At 39.7% G+C, this 20,408-nt stretch overlaps 1 long non-coding RNA gene across 1 annotated transcript; it reads left to right on the top strand.

Annotated features, from left to right (window-relative positions):
* Positions 1-4,476: 4,476 nt before the first annotated feature.
* Positions 4,477-20,375, top strand: LOC127572137 (uncharacterized). The gene is made up of 3 exons (XR_007956577.1): positions 4,477-4,560; positions 7,058-7,282; positions 20,311-20,375. It is a non-coding gene; the product is annotated as an uncharacterized LOC127572137 (long non-coding RNA).
* Positions 20,376-20,408: the final 33 nt, after the last annotated feature.

Raw genomic sequence — 20,408 nt, 5'->3', positions numbered from 1 at the left:
GGCATACCTGGAAGAGAATTTGCAGTAGAGCAGTAGTATTATCTCATACCTATAAAGCATTGGTTCTGCTGCAGCTGGAGTGTGCCCCATAGTTTTTGGAACTGTATTTTAGGTGTAATGTTCAAGAGGGTGCAAAAAAATTGACAAGAATATGAATACAAATTCATATTCAAGAATACAAATATTGAGACACCTGTACCACCAACAATTTACCATCACATCGTGAATTCTAAAGCATGAATGTCTTCAATTATGTAGATAGACTGGAGATTGAGTGATTCTATATAGAAGAGTTTATTCCTCACAACGTTAAACATACTGAGGGCAGAAAGACAATGTAGAACAGTGAGGGGAGAAGCATTAGGCAAGTGAGAACCAAGTGAGTTAAATGACAGCAAACACAACCTTAGATGAGCTGAATTTAATGACGAATGGAAAATTTTCAATACAAAACTCTACATACCAAGTGCTGAAAAATTCATTGGCATATTTTCTCTTTGGGGTCTCTTGGAACAACAAAAAAATCTGCAAGTGGAAATTTGGCAATGAATAAACATACACATATCTTAGTGGTCTTCAGAAATAGAGAGTTTTGTACACCTCCTAGGGCTGAATTTAGACATTCCTATAGTTTCTTATTATCCAAATTTATGTCTTTCAGCTAAGGATGAAAGTGAAAATGATATGCTGAGGTTGAGTATTTTTAAATCCATGCTTCAAGAGAATAGAACCAAGTTTCAGAAGCAGGTTTCTGATGAATTCCTAACCTTACACAGTCAACTCAAGTTGAAGGAAAAACAGGTCAAAGCAATTTATGACAGTGAGTTGAATTCAAAGATAGTAAACATCAACAATTTTATGGCAGCAACAGCTAAACATATCTTAAATACAGAAGGTTTGGTTCAATATGCCAAGGAAGCAGCAAAGGAAATGGATGAATTTGTGCTTTTGCAAACTGTTAACCATTTGATAGAACAGTTGAAGGACAAAGTGAATGGTATTAATATGTCAGAAAAAGAGCTAATGACAAATCCTGCTAGTTCTTTTGACTTTAGAAGAATCTCAGAACAAATGAACCATATTTTTCAACCAATTACACAAAAATATCAATTGTTGAGATCTTCAAAGACATCATTCGTCCTTCAGAAGAAAATAGTTAGTCCTATGGAAGTACAAACAGAAATTGTGGAATCAAAAATTGAAGAGCCAGAAATGGTGGAACCAGAAGCTGCAGAAATAGAGAACATGGAACCAGAAATTAAGGAATCAGAAACCAAGCAATCAGCAGAATCCTTGTCTCCATTAGAAACTCCTCAGGAAAACATTTCTGAAATTCAGATAGAGAACAAGGAAAGGACTGAAATCTTTGAAAGTGAGCATGGTGCAGAAGAGGACAACCAAAAGAATACTCAAGAACTGAATACAAATATTGAGACACCTGTACCACCAACTATTTACCATCACATCGTGAATGAAAGTACAACCAAGGTATGTTGAAAATGCATTTTTGAGAAGTTTTTTTATATTTAAGGCAAGATTAGTGCTATTGTGTCTTAGCTCCAGGCACTTGGGTTGAATCCTGTTCTGGATATGTCTTCTCTCCCAATGATCATGTGGGTTTCCTGGGGGTGCATCCATTTCCTCCTACATTGCAAAGGTATGCTAGCAGTTTAAGTCAATGGCAATAAAAAGTGAAAGGGAGTTGATGGGTATGTCTGAGAGACAATAACTTGCAGGGATACAGAATAAAAGGAGAAGAGGAATGAGAATGCTCTCCTGGGATATCTAATGGGATGAATGGTGGTCATTATAAGATAAGCATTATCTCATTATCTCTTGGATAGCTCTTTTCTAATTCTCTTTAATATGATGTCCCTTGGCAAAAATCATCCAAAAACACAGTTCCAACTTCCACATATACTCACATAACTGCCATCTACCTTGACACTGGAGACACAAGAGGCTGTAGATGTGGGAACCTAAAGCAACAAACAGCCTGCTGGAGAAACTCAGCAGGTAAAGCAGCATCTGTGGGAGGAAAGGAATTGTCAACATTTCAGGTCAAACTCTGAATCAGGACTCTGTTTGACCCGGTGAGTTCCTCCAGCAGATTGTTTGTTGTACCTACCTTGACCCTATTAGTTGAACATGATAATCTGAGATCCAGTTCTGGAAGAACAGAAATATTATGCAACTAAACACAGTGAATGCCGTAATCATTTGCTTCACTTCCCTTTACAAATTTCCTTCCATGGTCCCCAACACAGTCCCTGAGCCTGGAAATTGAATTTGAACCAGACTGCCTGCAACCTTAGAGGTATATACAGCCCCAAGATGAATTTTGGACTACATATCTATGGTATCAATAAAACTGCCTTTTTCCAGCTCTGTAACATGTCCATCCTACTTCCAATGAAAGGCAGCATTCCACTTACCTTTCTAACTCCTTGCTGTACCTACATGCTAGCTTCCTGTGTTTCATATATAAGGAAACACATGTCCCCTTGTACAGCAGCACTCTGTAGTCTTTCTCCACTTAAACAATACTCTGCTGTTCTATTCTTCCTACCAAAGTGGATAACCTCACACTTCCCCATAATGTACCCTGACTGCTAAATCTGTGAAGCTCCTCGGACATTTTGCAACATGAATGGTATTTTATTAATACAAAATGTTATTGTTGAATTAAACAGAATTGAGAACTGTTTCTTTTTTATTGTTTGTTCAGGAAATGTGAACATTGCCGGTAATACCAGCATTTTATTGTCCATCCCTAATCATCCCTGAACTAAAGGGAATTAAGAGTCAACAACATTGATGGGTCTAGAGCAACCTATAGCCAGATCAAGAACAAATTTCAGATGTGCTTCCCTGGAAGGACATTAGCGAATCTGATGGGATTTTACAACAATCTGCAGTTTCACAATTACTATTACTTTCATTCCTCAGCCAACATTAGTAAAATCTATTAACTAGATACTTATCTCACTGGGGTTTGTGGAACCTCACAATGGATAAAATAGCTTCCGTTTTGCCAGCAGAACTATAATACAAGTTTGTGTTGGTCATAGAGTCATTGGGTTATACAGCACGGAAACAGGTCTTTCAGCCCAACTCATCCATGTCAACCAAGTTGCCTACCTGAGCTAAGTCCCATTTGCCTGCATTTGGCCCGTATCCATGAAAACCTTTCCTATCCATACACCTGTCCAAAGTCTTTTAAATGTTGTAATTATACCCGCCTCCACCACTTGCTCTGGCAGCCCATTCCGCACACCCACCACCATCTGTGTGAAAAACTTACCCCTCAGGTCCCCTTTAAATTTCTCCCCTCTCAATTTAAATCTATGCTCTCTAGTTTTAGATTTCCCTACACTGGTAAAAAGTTTTAGACTGCATTACCCTTCAATACATAACCCGTTTGTGCCCACCAAATTACAGATTAGGATGTTGGGCACACTGAACTTTCAAAGTCTCTGCTTCCGGTGGAGCTTTGGATTATTTTACCTTCCTGTTTCTGAAATGGAATTCACAGCCTCATTTGTGCTGTCTACTTTTGGAATTCAAATGAGATCTTCAGAACATCTGCAACAGCGATACCTTGTTTAAAAGTAGCACATTCAAATGTTACTTTTACAGCAGTTACCATAAAATTAGCTGAGCTGAGGAATTGCTTCTGTAACTTTTTATATGTTGCCTTACTGCATTTCTGCTATATCATTGCTCAGCAATCTATGCTATAAATATTTATTTTTGATTAAAGGGGTGCTTGGAATCTCACATTTAGTATTCTGTTTACATTTTCAAAGTGAGTTTCCAGTTGAAATGATTCTTAAGGCACTCTTTTTTATGGTTGGTAGGAATGCAGTGCCATGAAACAGTGGCATTGGTGCCCAGCTATAAAAGGCCTATTGCAGATCAAACATTTATTTTAAAACTACTTGAGTTCCAAAATGGTAATCTGGCTATTGTTCAAACAGGTGGTAATCTGCAACATCAGGTTTACACTCAAACGTCACATTGAAAATCTACTCTGTAATTTTTGTATCAGTTATATTTTCCCTTCAGACCAATGGTAGTTCTTGAATCCATTGAGCAATAGCTAGTGGTAAAACAGCCACGTGGTTAATCAGTAAATCATGACTATTCAAACATTCAATGATTCCCTGATCCCACTTAATATGCCTTTAGAGGCTTTGATCCCAAGCACTTCTAATCATACATAGAACAACCATATTGTTATGTGATTAGTTGAAATGATCACATTATCATCAGTGACCAAGGGGACTGCTTAAATGCTTCAAAAGATTTTAATTGCTGCATAAGTCTTATTGGCTGCTAATAAACATCAATTAATCAGCTGAAAATAATCAATCATACCATACCATGTGCTAATGATCCAACTAGACACTCACAGCTTCTGTGTCTATAATGAGATAACCACACTTTCCCAATTGAAGGGTGGTGGTGATTCAAATTGATTTAGTTGTACAGTAACTATTCTTCAGCATTAATTGTAGATGAGATGATGATGAGGAAAAGATCAAGTCAGATGACCAAGTAAGTATGTATTTGTTTTGCTGGACTGGGGAAATGTGTTGTATTTCTGAAACTGTGAAACCAAAATGAGTTAGTTTGGCAGAGTTTTAATAATTAAAAAAAGTCTCTTGGTGCATTTAACCAAATGGGGTATACTGAACAAGTAAACAGTAATTGTCTTCTTGGAATGTATGACATCATATCTATTTTCTGGTCGGTTTGTTCTAGATATTATTTATTTGTAGAATTCTGCTCAATTGTAGAAAAAGGTGCCTAAGCTGTGTAGTCAGTTGTGGAGAACTATAATGTGTGTTTTTTCCACTTACTTTGTCAAAAGCACCTGTTCTATGTCATGCAGCTTGATTTTTATTTAAGATAATGATGTAAAGTTTGAAAGCTATGATATGCTTAGATTTATGTGAATATCAAATGAAGCTTTTGGTTCAAGGATAGTAAAACCTGTATCCAATCAGTCATGTGCAAGGGAGATGAAATGCTGAAAATAATAAAACTTCTTATGGCTTGTGATGTATGACTTCAAAAGTGAATTGAAATTTTCTTTGAATGGACCTCAATGAAAAACATCTTGTATCTGTGATAAGATGCTCAATATATAAAACTTAGTTTTTGGTGACAAGTGACCAGCCTTGGGTATCTGTGTTGTGAAGCTGATTAAGTCAAGGCAATTTGGGTTGGACTACCCTTTAAAATATATGATACATATCAATTTGAAGGATAGGAGGGTAGTTACACTAGTTATCTCCAGTGTTGGGCACTGCAGGAATTTTCTTGAAAGATAGGTTTTAACCTAATCATCTATGATATAAATTTCATTTTTGTGCAATTTCTAATGCAGTTTTATATGCTGGAATTGACATTAGGGACTGTAGAATGGCCTCCATTTTAACTTGAAATGTAGCAATATGTTGAGTCTGCATTTACTATTTCTTTCCCCAGCTGCCAAATAATTGGGTTGGTTTTTTTTTGCCGAGGACGTCTAAAGTTCTTTGCTTAAAACGGTATTTTTTTTATTTGGGCTGCTTTGGCTAACCAAAGTGGATGTGCTCTTTCATGTGAACCAGGAAAGCATGAAGTCCAATTATAAGAAGGAAATAATTTACACACACAAATTGCACTTTTATGTTTCATTGTAAAGACTACATTGTGTACTGAAGTATTCCTAAAAGAACAAAGAGATTGTGAAGTTAATTTGTTTGAAAGAAGGGTTTTTGCCCAAACTAGGATAATTTCCTCCCGGTGCTTATGCCATGATTTTTCATGATACAATAAATGGCGGAATGGTTAACGAGGCAAATGGTTGACTCGTCAGACATAAACACAATACAAACAATCCGTGGTTGTTAATTGTTTAAAATGGCTTATGGATAGCTTTTTAACATCGAGAGTATAAAATTACATTCTGGATTACAGGTGTATATATAATAATCTCTGCAGTTGGGATAAAATGTGCAAAAGTTGAAAGGGAAAAATAGCTCACAGTGGAGAACATTGGGATCTTAATGGGAAAAACAAATGTCCTCTTTAGATTTCCAGTCTTTGGTATGTATTTTCTTAAACATTAGTGTAAAATGTAATGTTTCACTAGTCCAAATATTTCAGGACTCTGCATTATTTACAGTCATACATGTATTTATGCTGTTTCAGTGCTATAAATTCTCTCAGACCACTCTTTAACATTCCATGTCATTCATCCAACCCTGTCGATGTTTACTCCATATGGTAATCTAAAATTTTATTCAGTGTGCCTATGGTAGTCACCTCCTTTTACTCTCTGAATTCCCTCTGGATTTACTAGTGACTATCTTGCACATCTGATCCCTAGTTTTGGTCTCATTAAAAGTGGAAACATTTGTCTGTCTTTACAAAATAAACCCATAATCTCCATAGATTAAAGGATGAACCTTTTTCCGAAGAAAAGACCCCTGGTGTTCTCAAATCTTTCCTAGTGGGTATAACCCCTCAGTCTTGTATCTTTCTAGCAATTTTTGTGCCTTTTATATAATATGGGGGCTATAGCTTTTCACAGTACACCATGTGTGGTTTGTTTAATGTTCTGTATGAGTTTAGCATGGGGTGTAGGTGAGCTAGGACATGTTGTCCCTGGTTTTAAGAACATTCCATTTCTCTTCCACCTTGATACTTTGCCTATCACCTGCAATGTTGCCATTTCACAGTTTAATGGTTATTTCCATTGTTTATTGAGAACTACTTCAACATTTCTCAGATGGATGTATTTAATAAAGCTCAGAACAATGCAAAATTCAGAAAGTGGGCAATAAATGTGCATTCTGCATTCAAGCTTTTGAATATCACAAGCATTTAATAGCCATGCTTATCACCTTTTTAAAATGCAGATGGATGGTTTATTGAGGATTTAATTTAAAGTCTGTAGGCATCATTTAATTTATATTATGTAATTTCACACTGAAATGAGTATAATGATAAGCACAAGGTACATATTTAAGAATATGAAAACAGTGCATCTTAATCCTTCCAGATTTTTTGGATGGTTCCAGAACAAGACATAGTGGATTCTTTTGATGTACACTTGCAAGAGGTTGGTTACAATAATGGAACAGCTACCCCACAGCAAGTAGGTGTGGTGTTTTCTGGAATAAATGCCTCTTCTTTTGAGACTATGTTGAAAGACAATGCTGAGGTTATCTTCAGAGTCCGTGCAGTTAATGCTAATGGAGAAAGTAACTGGAGCTATCCTTACAGAGTGAGTATTGTTCCATTCAATAGTTCAGGTAACTTGTGGCTTCTATTGTCTGAAAGAGTGTTTTTCTTAGAATTTATTATTAGTATTCTCTCCTTTGCTTAAAAAATGTTTACGAACTCCCTTCTCTTTGTTCAGTGAATTAATGCCTTGCATCTGTTTCATTCTACGTGGAAAGGTCTTGGGGAGCAGTTATGATTCTACAGATGATATCTGACCTTGTGCTTGACAAGGGGCATACTCCCTAATTTTTTGGAGTGCAATTTTACACCGGGGTTGATCAGTACGTTTGGGTTTCCCTGCGAATGAATAACCCACTGTCACTGTACATTTTCACTTTCGGAAAACGCTCACTGGAGAAATACAAATGAGACTATGCCGCACAAAATTTATGGTGCAGGGTGAGAAGAAACATAGCCAACCTTTCAGATCTTGGTCTCCATTTGGGTCCCATTCATTGAAATATGTTCCTAACTTGGTGGGTTCCATTGGTGATCTGAGCTTTATTGCAGTAAAGTACATGTCTTGTATGCTGCATGTTGTGTCAAGGTGGGATTTTCCTAGGCTTCACTAGTGAACTCTAAGGCTGCTTCAGATTGTAATCCCATAATCTTCATATTTTGTAGTTGATTTTGGACTTCTGGTATTTTTGCCATTTTTCTTCCAACCATTATTTCGTTTCTAGAATCTAAAGTGGGAGTTCAGTGAAACTCCGATAATCCATCACGCTAGGTTGGTGCTGAACTAGGAGATTTTTCAGACTATTGGATGTTATTTTTTATCAATATCCAACACAGTTTTGAAGTACGTTGGAAACGGCTAAAAAGGAATCTAAAGTAAATTTTCCAATCAGGTGGGTGGACAGGAAGTGTAGCTTGTACCACTTGGTATGCTAGATGCCAACCCATTGATTTCTGAACAACTGGATAACAGATTAAGTTTTATTGGATTTGGAATTCCATTTATAATATGGGATGAGTGTAAAGGTACTTGATATGTTTGTTGTACATGCACCAGTCCCCACTATTCATAAGCTTTGGCATGGCTACCTGACTGCTTTGTCCATGAAAGCTATTGGAGCCTTTTAAGGGGTCAACTAATTCAGTGAACTGACTGGCTTCTGCAGATCTAAATCTCATGGAAAGAAGGTATCAGTTTGATCGCTTGTATGGATTTTATGAGTAGAAACGTTTACAAAATGCAGATTGCATACGGTACCTATTATAGAGAATCAAAGAAATTTTATGATGTACAAGAAGACCATTTAGCCCATGTCTGTGCTGTCCATCAGTTAGAACTTTTTGGGCTATTCAATTTCCACTGCTTTGCACATCACAACTCATTAATTATTCATCTGGGTGTCTTTCAAATGAGGATTCCAGCTCCCAACACCACATTTGGACAGTGAGTTACACACTCCCATTACTTGTTTTTAATTCTCCTGTTCCCCCTCCCCTTCCCCAGTTCCAGCTTCTCTTTATTCCCGCTTTCTAATACTTCTCCCAATGTGCCCCCATTGCCTGGCCATTAAGGAAAAAGAGTCCATCTCACATTGGACATTGAGTAAATCACACCTTATCTCTTTTGTTCCAAAGAAAACAATCCTAGTTCACCTTCCCTTGTAAACTATGCCTCTTTTCTTGGAAACATTCTTGTAAATCTCTACTGGTATTGCATCTGTGCTGTAGAATGGTGGCAGGAACTGTGTATGTTATTCTAGCTATTGTTTAACTATGGTTCCAGCAGGACCTCCTTTTGCATTAACCAATAAAATATCCTGTATATCTTTGCCATCTGTCCTATTACCTTCAGGAATATATGGACATGCATTCCCAGATGTAACAAATTTCTGAAATGAAGTGTTTCTTTGGAAATAATCGAGCTCAAAGTCATGTCAAACTAATTGACTTTATTGTTACAACCCCCAGTTACTTTGAGGTTACAAATGTTGCCTGAGCTCATATGGCCAGTCCTCGCAGGTTTCCAATGGAGTGCCCAAGTTAATGTCAGTTTGAACCTCTGATCCTCTGACCTTGAGTGATTTTTGGCCACTTCCTATACAGTCAAACAAGCAGGAGGGCCCAAGCTCGCTCTCGCTTGATCTCTCCAGAGAGCCCAGTTTCACACCTCTTACACTTCATATTCCATAAATGTACTTGTTGTATTTTTGTTTATTCCTTTAATCAATGTTGGAGTCTATCTGGCTAGTTGGTCAGTAAATGTGTCTTCTTTATCTTCTCTTAGTACCGTTGTTCAGTGCGGCTCCATTGACTCTACAGTTTGTCTCTCGGTCATGAGTGACCATTCCTTGGACAATATACTGCACTTCCCTCAACTAGGGTTTTAACAGTCAATGTGACTACCATATTAAACAGTGCTAACACACTAAATTGTGTACATGTATGCGGACATGTTGAATACTCCTACATTATTATGTTTTCTGCCATTGATCCTGAAATATTTAATATTGCAGATATTACTTTCACAAGGGTCCCTTTATATAATGTAATCTTCAATACATATAACACAATAATTAACAGAGTTTGGAGAGATGCAAAAATAACAGGGTTGTTGTCACGGGTGATTTTCAACTTCCCTAATATTGATTGAAACATCCTTAATGTAAAGCGGATAGATGAGGCAGAGTTTGTTAGGTGTGTACAGGAAGGATTCCTGGCACAGTATGTGGACAGACCAACTAGAGGAGAGGCCATACTGGACCTGGTTCTAGGCAATGAGCCTGATCAGGTTTCAGATCTCTTGGTGGGAGAGCATTTTAGAGATAGTGACCATAACTCCTTGACCTTTACCATAGTCCTGGAGAGGGATAGGAGCAGACAACACGGGAAAGTATTTAACTGGGGGAGGGGGAATTATGATGCTATTAGGCAGGAACTTGGGAACATAAATTGGAAACAGATGTTCTTGGAGAAGTGCACAGTGGAAATGTGGAGGTTGTTTAGGGAATACTTGCATGGGGTTCTGGATAGGTTTGTCCCATTGAGGTAGGGTAAGGATGGTAGAGTGAAGGAACCGTAGTTGACAAAAGACATAGATAAGCTTCTTTCTTCCTCTTGGTAAGATGTTCTAAGGTTTAGAAAGCATGGATCAGACAGAGCTCTGGAGAGTTTGCAAGGTAGCCAGGAGGGGAGCTTAAGGAATGGACTTAGGAGAGTCTTGAAGGGGGCATGAGAAGGGCCTTGGTGAGTAGGATTAAGGAAAACCCCAAGGCATCCTACACCTATGTGAAAAACGAGGAGGATGACTAGAGTGAGGGTAGGACTGATCGGGGATAAAAGAGGAAACATGAGCCTGGAGTCAGAAGAGGTAGGGGATGTCCTTGGATGAATACTTTTCTTCGTATTCACTGGAGAGAGAGACCTTGACGCTTGTGAGGATGGCATCCAACAGCCTGATGCGCTAGGTGCATGTCAATGTGAGGAAAGAGGATGTGCTGGAACTATCGGAAAAACATTAGGATAGATAAGTCACTCAGAACCGGACGGGATATATCCAAGGTTATTAGGAAAAGTGAGGGAAGAGGATTGCTGCGCCATTGTGATGATCTTTGGCGTCCTCACTAGCCACAAGGAGTAGTGCCAGATGATTGGAGGGTGGTAAATGTCATTCCTTTGTTCAAGAAATGGAGTAGGGATAACCCTGGGAATTACAGACCAGTGAGACTTACTTCAGTGGGTGGGCAAAATTACTGGATAAGAAGATTCTTAGAGAAAGGATTTATGGGCATTTGGAGAAGCATAGACTGATTAGGGACAGTCAGCATGGCTTTGTGAGGGGCAGGTCATGCCTCACGAGCCTGATTGAACTCTTTGAGGATGTGACAAAGCACATTGAAGGTAGAGCAGTGGATGTGGTGTACGTGGATTTTAGTAAGGCATTTGATAAGGTTCCTCATGGAAGGCTCATTCAAAAAGTCAGGAGGTGTGGGATCCAGGAAAACCTGGCTGTGTGGATTCAGAATTGGCTCGCCTATAGAAGATGGTGGGTGTGGTAGATGGAGTGTATTCTGCGTGGAGGTCGGTGACCAGTGGTGTTCTGCAGGGATCTGTTCTGGGACCTCCTGTACTTTGCGATTTTTTTAATATAATAATGACTTGGATGAGGATGTAGAAGGCTGGGTTAGTAAGTTTGCAGATGATACAAAGGTTGGTGGTGCTGTGGATAGTGTAGAAAGTTGATGTAGATTACAACAGGACATTGATAGGATGCAGAGCTAGGCTGAGAAGTGGCGGATGGAGTTCAACTTGGAAAAGTGTGAAGTGATAGACTTTGGAAGATCACATTTGAAGACAGAATACAAGGTTAATGGCAGGATTCTTAGCAGTGTGGAGGAACAGAGGGATCTTGGGGTCCATGTCCATGAGATCCCTTAAGGCTGCCATGCAGGTCGATAAGGGTTGTTAAGAAGGGCGTATGGTGTGTTGGCCTTCATTAGTCGGGGTATTGAGTTCGAGAGCCATGGGGTAATGTTGCAGCTCTATTGAACTCTCGTTAGACCGCACTTGGAGTATTGTGTTCAGTTCTGGTTGCCTCGTTACAGGAAGGATGTGCAGAAGAGATTTACCAGGGTGCTGCCTGGATTGGAGAGCATGTCTTATGAGGATATGTTGAATGAGCTAGGGCTTTTCTCTTTGGAGAGAAGGAGCATGAGAGGCAACTTGATAGAGGTGTACAACATTATATGGGGCATAGATCAAGTGGACAGTCAGAGACTTAATCCCAAGGCAAAAATCAATACCACGAGGGGGCATAATTTTAAGGTAATTGGAGGAAGATATAAGGGGCATGTCAGAGGTAAGTTCTTTTACACAGAGTGGTGGGTGCATGGAACGCACTGCTGGCAGAGGTTGTGGCGGCAGGTGAATTAGGAACATTTAAGAGACTCTTAGCCACATGAATGATAGAAAATGGAGGGCTATGTGGAAGGGAAGGGTTAGATAGATCTTAGAGGCAAGGATAAGATGTCAGCACAACATTGTGTGCGCTGAAGGGCCTGTGCTGTGCTGTAATGTTCTAACATTAAAATAATACAAATACAGGATGAATCATTAACTTCATAATTAACTGTGTTAGTTAATGGTTAAGTGTTAGTTAATAATTCACTGTGTATTAGCCTTGGGGGACCAACCCTTGAACATGTCCCATCAGCAGTGGACTGTAAGGTCTGTCTGCACCTTGGGCCCATTCTGTATAATTCTCCCTGATCATAAACCATTTTAACCTCCTCCTCTCTTCACAGATCCTTGGCCATTTTCATTCATTTCTTAAGTTACCTCAGGTGATCTTTTCAGAAAATCTTCAACTTGTTTCCATTTGCCCCCTGCCCCCCCCCCCAAGAATCTGTTAATTTAGTTGTAAAAGATAATTTTCCCACTTTTCATGATATTGAGTAAGCTAATGGACAGTTCATTGTGTGAACCATGGTGACATTACACATTGCATTCTACTGGAGGTTTGGTGAAATTTCCATCTTCCTGATAATCAGCTATAGAGATATCCTACCCCTTCTCATCTTAAATGGAGAATATTGTCTTCACTTTTGCTAAAGGCTGATGGGTCATATGACAGCTCCTGTCATATTTACTCTTGAGCATTTGTCGTCCCCACTTGGCACTCTTGCAGTTTCCATTTTACATATTTTTTTCATAAAAAGAACAGTTATCCTAACCCTCCTCTTTGCAAGACCAGATCTGACGTAATCAACTTGCAAAGTAATCCACAAACCCTCATTTGCATTTACCATCACGTGCTGAACTTCAACATGTTACACATTTGCATTGTAGGAGACAGAAATCCTGGCTGCTCATTTGCGTTTTATGAGACAAACACTGAATACACAAAAAAAAGCTTTCCCAAAATAACTCGATCAGTACATCAAAAGTCTTGAACAATAATTTTTAACCTTCTGGAAAAACATTCCTGTTAGGAAAAGCAACATTTAAGATTACTCCCCAGTTGTTCCAATCTATCTCCCAAAATACTAATTTCAAATTCCCAATTTAAGTTATACACTAATCACCAATTTCCCTCTAAAATGTGGGAATCTCATATCCAGAATAGAGACACTCTCATTTCTAATGCCTTAAACCTGGATTTCACGTGGCCAGTGTGGAATCTGGGTCTTTCTCTTACTCTTTCTCTCATATCAATTTCAAAGGAAAAAAAATAAAAGAGAACAAAGGTAAGGCAAAACGAAAATCCACGCTTGCACTTTTCTTCCTTCAGAATCTTTGCAAGTAACTGAAAAACTTAGAATAAACAGTTAAGTTCTCCAGTGGAAGATCTTTAGCATGTATTCCAAAGAGTACCAGAAAATAAAAGATGGATGGGTGGGGCCCTCACACACTCTCACATTCTCTCTCAAATAAACTCAAAAATTGCTACACCTCATGCAACTTTTTAAAACTTCCAGAACATTTACAGACTTCAGACAAATTACAGTTGTCAATCAAAAATCCAAACACAGCAACGCACAATTATGCATGCCTCAAGGAAATCCTTCAAACCCTTAAAGATTTAATACAAAAGAATGCTGGAAGAAATTGATCATGCAAAAACATACATTTATGCATGCCCATGTCAACCAAGACAAAAATGCCAGCAGCTTCCAATTCCCATTAGCAGTTTAAAAATTGAGGAAGTTGATCACTCTGATTCCCTCCCTCTGGTGTTCCTAATACTTCATGACTTACTGGGGCCATCCTGAAAGCTTGACCAGATCCCATTGCAAGACATCCTAGTCCTGGCCCCTGTGGTTGCTGTTGGCTGTCCTAAGTTCCTTAGAAAAGTAAACTGGTTTCCCACAAATTATCACACTTTCTCATCACAAGTGACAGAGTGCATTTTTTTGTGGTTTAACGTGTCGCATCCGCACGGGATTATAGGTCCCTACCACCAGGTCAGCCAGATGTTATGGGCAACAGGGGCCTGATGGTGTGGGCTGGTTGGGAACATGAGCAACTCACTATTGACTCAGGTTTGGGACGTTGTCATTTAGGAGTGCGGTCGGAGCGTGGTATGATGCCCTTAATTCACAACAACGGTCACTGCCTGCGCATAACTACAGTATGCTCAACCCGTAACAATAACGCAATCACAATCGCTTCTGACGACGTTGTCGATCGTGTCTCTTGACTGGACAGCTCTCTTCTGTCAGTGGAGTCCCCACTCAACACCTCCAGTGGTCACTGCCTGGTGAATGTCTTGTGAACCATGGACACTGATTGGCCACCCCGGCACCGGATACCTGGAACACATGGGTTAATAGAAAGACACAAATGCCAGCACTGCGGCTGTACCAGATCGGTTACAACAAATGCACTTTACACTGTGTACAGTTGCAAGTACCTCTGCAGGGTTGTTATTTGTCCAGGACTCGACCCATCCAGTACTGTGACCCACTGGAACGGCTGGGTCACACATCTTTCTTTTGTTGAGGTGTGTCGCTACCAACGCAGCCCTCGTTCAGGTTCATATTAGATCTTAAAGTCACTTTAGTTACCACATGGAGCGGCATGTGACATCCAGCAGGACCAACATGGAGGCGTGACTCATTGTGGACCAGAACCTGGAAGGGATGCACAGCTACAAGTAACCGGCTCAGAATGTTTCCTTCAGTAACGATGAAAAGCATTGCCACTGAGAGAGTCATACTTAGTCCTTGGGTTCCCTCTCATTTCTGTTCCTGTTCTTTTGCTGTTCCTTCATTTCTCCACACTATTGCTGACTCTTTAGCCTCTTGTTCCTTTAATATCTCTCTCTCCTAGGCTCTCGTCATTGACCTCAACACCCATCCTCCCCATGGCCATTATCCTCTGGATTGTACACTATCTCGACCATTTCCTGAATAGCGTGAGAGATGGCTCTTCTTAACTACCTCCTAAGGTTATTCCCAGTCAGCTGATCCCACTGTTCTGAGTCGTACACTGCACTATTATACAACTTATTCAGATGGGTCTCTTGGATGCTATCATGGTCCCTGCCAGCACTTTGTTAGGGCTGCTGCTCGATCTCAAGCTCTTTGGCCCCTGTCCTCATGAGTTTTGCCTTCAGTTCATCAAGTGTACTTCCTCCACTAGTAGAGCTGGGCTTAACTTTTCCTTAATGTTTGGCCCCGAGCATGCCAAAACTAACCTCTTCTCCCCATCTAGCCTATGTAATGTTAAATTATTTACCTGATGCAGCGACACTGTCACTTCTGTAGAACCATCCCATTGCTTTACTAATTTCTGGCAAATGTGCAGGATTAAGGCGAGTAGCATGCACCACCCCGTTGCATCGTCTGACCCTTGCTCTATCCTAATTGTCCTAATAACTCCCATTTTAGGATTCACTTCTTGTGAGTTACCTCTCATTTCTCATTCCTCTGCTTCTGCAATTTCTTCACTGCTTCTAAACAGGTCCTCTAAATGTTCCGACTCAGTGGCCTTTTCCTTTCCCGTCTGTCCTGCACCCCTTGTCGCATGCATTGTTCCCTTCTGGAGCTATATCTCCTTTTGCAACTTCTCAATCTCTTTTCTGCACTTACTGTGATCAGCACTATCATACCACTGTTGTATATGCATCTTTTGAATGTATTTCAGGGTTGCTGTTATCTCTTGGGATTTTGATTCACTTTCCTGCTTTCACTTTTTAATTTCCTCTTTTCCTTCTTGCATACTGTTCTCTCGCTCTCGGCCCCTTCAGCTACCTGCTGGGCACTTGTATTCCCTTTTATCTTTCTCTCTCTGATCTATTGCCACCTTCTCTCTTGCACTCTTTCATCTCTTCTTTCAAATTCATTAATTCTTCCAACTATCCCTATCATTCTCTACTCCTTGCAATTCTTTAGTTTCCCATTTTTCTCTACTGAAGCCTGCTGCTCTTCAATTACTGTGTGCACCAATACAACAATATGCACCATATTGTTGACCTTTTTAACTTGTTATTGTGAGCTTGCTGGAGAATGTGTACAGGGATTCCCAGAGGGATATTACAGTCCAAGTCCCACAGTTCTTTACCTAGGTACTACTGCACCTTGGTTTGGAAGACCATTTCTGCAGTGACCCACTCTGTTCTCACTTCTTATCTAGGGGGCTTTCCCACAATTGCATGACTCTCTCCTCTCTTGAGCCGAGGTTTCACACAACCCGTTAAACTGGGCATTCCACAGGTGTACTTAATGTATCTTTGTTTTATTCCTTTCCAATTGGTGTTGGAGTCTATCTGGCTATTTGGTTAGTAAATGTGTCGCCTTTATCTCTTGTTCAGTTCCCCTCTGGTGACTCCACAGTTTGTCTCTAACATTAGTTGTTACAGTGACCATTCCTTGATTTAGGCAAGGTACTGCAATTCTCTCAGCAACTAGGGTTTTAACAATCAATGTGAATGCCATATTAAACAATACTAACACATTAACTCACACATGTGTTTGTGGACAAGCTAAATACTGCTATTATTACACGAATCTCTCTGTTCCTTGACAAATCCCTATGACCTACTAATCATTGAGACTTTTTTTTAAACCCTCAAATGCATTTTTCCAAACTGAATACCATTTGCTACTTTTGAACTTTGCAGACTATTGAGTCTAGGGCTGTTATCTCTTATTAGGCAAGCTACAATCCTATTATATGGGTAAGAGGTCCTAGAATCTATTGGTTTATTATTGTCACTTGTACCGAGGTGCAGTGAAAAACTTGTCTTGCATACTGATAGTACAGATCAATTCATTACACAGTGCAGTTACATTGAGTTAGTACAGGTAAAAAAATAATAACCGTATAAAGTGTCACAGCTACAGAGGCAGTGCAGGTAGACAATAAGGTGCAATGTAACAAGGTAGATCGTGAGGTCAAGAGTCCATCTCATCTTATAAGGGAACCATTCAATAGTCTAATCACAGTGGGATAGAAGCTGTCCTTGAACCTGGTAGTATATGCCCTCAGGCTCCTCTGTATCTTCTGCCTGATGGGAGACGAGAGGAGAGGGAATGACCAGGGTGGGTGGGGTGTTTGATTATGCTGGCTGCTTTCACCAAGGCAGCAAGAGGTATAGACAGAGTCCATGGACAAGAGGCTGGTTTCCATGAAGTGCTGGGCTGTGTCCACAACTCTCTACAGTTTCTTGCGGTCCTGGGCAGAGCAGTTGCCATACCAAGCCATGATGCATTCAGATAGGATGCTTTCTATGGTGCATTGATAAAAGTCGGTGAGCGTCAAAGGGGACATGCCAAATTTCTTTAGCCTCCTGAGGAAGTAGAAGCACTGGTGCACATTCTTGGCCATAGCGTCTACGTGATTTGAGCAGGACAGGCTATTGGTAATGTTTACTCCTAGGAACTTGAAGCTCTCTGTGAAATGTCCAACAGGGCCCTGCTCTTTGCACCCATCTTGAACAGCAGAATTTATTCTGTCTTTCAGAAACATTCCACCATGAGACCTTGGATTCCATTTCACTGCATATCACTCTGTTACCTTTCGTTTAATTGTTGGTTGATACTTTTTCCAATTGCCTCCCCTGCCAAGGCCTGGGATAAATACTTCAAAACAAATGGGGTACAAATTTTAATAAGCAACTTGATTTTAGGTGGACCTTTTACTTTTCAGTCGTGAACAATATTTTCTGAATACTAGTTGGGCTATTTACTGGCACAAGGCCAAGCATCAAATTAGTGTTTGTTAATTCCACAATTGTGTGTGGTCAAGTTATTTGAAAAATGTCAACTCTTATGCTGGTGGCTGGATTGTCCTCAGCACTTGGTCAAGGGTGGATTTATTGCAAAAAAAAAACTGAGGCATTAATGATTTGGAGTGTTAACCTTATGAGGCAGAAATTGATACTGGCTGTGAGGTTGTTTGCAGAAATAATGACAGGAGGATGATTCTTGCATGTCTTCAAAACACAAGTGGGAGTTAACATCAGAAAAACATTGACTATGTACTTGGTACCCTGATAGCTTGATGAGAAATTGTCTCACAATGATTGCCCTCCATCACTGGAAGCTTGTGATGAGTCTAGAATGGTTCACTAATTCTTTCAAAGAATAGTATTTAAATGTTTTTTTTCCAATAATAAGTGAGATTAAACAATTGGAATATTTCCTTTCATTACTTTATTATTGTTTCACTCAGATACAACTTGTTTATCTTCTTGCAATAACATAATTTAAAGCAATAGAGTTCAGAAATCATAGCTCATACTCACTGCCATTCCATTTTCCATCTCAGAGTGGGAAGTAAACAATAAAGCAAGATAGCAGAATGTAACCCTGATACCATCTGTATGTAACTCCTGTTAGACAAGCAGGAGGAAACCATTCAGGCCCTTGAGCCTTTCTATCATTCAGTGAGATCATAATTAACTTAATTTACCTTCTTTTTGGTTTTGCAATCTGCATAACAAAAATCAAGAATTCATTGACATTTCAACTGACCTATCCTTCAGCATTTCTGAGGGACAGTGATCCAGATCTTCCTGAGTCTTTCATAAGGAATTTCTTCCATACTTCACCCTTAACCTTAGCATAACTGCCTAGCAATAATTTTTCCTTCATTCAGGATTCTTCAGCTAGAGGAAATAACTTCTGTCTTATCAACTTATTTGATGAAATCCTCAATTAGATCACCTCTTAATTCTCCATAACAGGGGAAGAACAAACCCAGGTATGCAACAAGTTCTTGTAATTTTGTCCCACATATCATTTTTATTTGGGTGGTTCACAGATGTAGCTAAATTCATTCCATTGGCTCAAGGGTTTATTTGAAGGAAGTGTGGTTCAGAAAATCTTCAGAGGCTAAATGTACTTGTCTCATCCTTCAGTTTAATGGCAATGACATAATATAGCTATGTTTGTTAGACTGTCATATTGAACATCTGCTTCTGGGAAAGAGTGCCTATTTATTCCACGATTATGGGTGATGATTTGCCAAAAATTGGAAGACAGTGGTAATAGAAATAACATGAGACATGGACTAAGTACATCCACAAGTCAAAAAAAAAAGTATCTCTTTAGCATTGCTTGTCTTTTCAGCCCTCTTTTGATCAAGATTTTTTTATACCCAGACAAGATTGCAACACATTGTACCGATTAGAAAAATTCGCTAGGCTCTTCCTTTTATCAATCACCCTTGTAAACGTGACATGAACTGTGTGCATGAAACGGCAGCATTTTCTATGCAATGCTCCTTTGGATGCTCCAGGACAAGATGGACTTTCCTGCACCTCCATAATGCTACCTTCACCACCCATCCCAACCATGGGCCACGGCACAGGACCAATTAATCTTGTGAATGACAAGCTCCCAAACCTGGGGTGGTGGGAGGGAGTAAATGGGGCTACCTTGAACTATGTTGGGGTTTGCTTGTAGCAATGGGTGTCCCACTGCTGTGTCATTCCAGTACTCTACAATTTTTGGGCATGTGGTTTGGGCATATTCTAGAAAGCTGCCATAATTGTAGTATTTGATTGTGGACCATTATATTGGAAATAAAACAGTATTTGAGAAAATGAACTGTTGCTAAAACTTCCATACACTTTCTGAGTACCAAAATATTGGTGAGGAGAGGTCTGGTAAATAAACTGAATTTAACACATAACTTGAAAATGTAAGCAATACAATTTGCCTTCCTTGGAACGTTGGAGAATGAGGGTGACCTCATAGAAAAGTTTAAAATTATGAGAAGCATAGATAAACTGGATGATAAGTCTTTTTCCCCAGTGTAGGGGAGTCCAAAACTAGGGTGCGTAGATTAAGGATGAGAGGGGGAAAGATTTTAAAAGGACCTGTAGGGCAACTTTTTCATGTAGAGGATGGTGAGTATAGGTAGTAGTTGAGGCAAGTACAGTAGCATCGTTTAAGAAGCACTTGGATAGGTATGTGGAGGGGCGGGGCTTAGAGGGATATGGGACAAATGCAGGAAATTGGGACTAGCTGAATGGGCGTGGTGGTCAGCATGGACTTGATGGGCCGAAGGGCCTGTATCCTTGCTGTATTGCTCTGACTCTAATACTGATTTTCCTGAATTTGACAGGTTATTCTTAAAGAGCATTAAGTTGGAAGAGGAGAAGTCTATTATCAATTTCCCATGAAGATCACTGTTCCAAAAAAAACTCAAGGATTGGATTCCTA

The sequence above is a fragment of the Pristis pectinata genome, chromosome 6 (assembly GCF_009764475.1).
Source record: "Pristis pectinata isolate sPriPec2 chromosome 6, sPriPec2.1.pri, whole genome shotgun sequence".
In the NCBI taxonomy this organism is placed as follows: domain Eukaryota; kingdom Metazoa; phylum Chordata; class Chondrichthyes; order Rhinopristiformes; family Pristidae; genus Pristis; species Pristis pectinata.
This window is presented reverse-complemented; position numbering and strand designations above follow the sequence as displayed.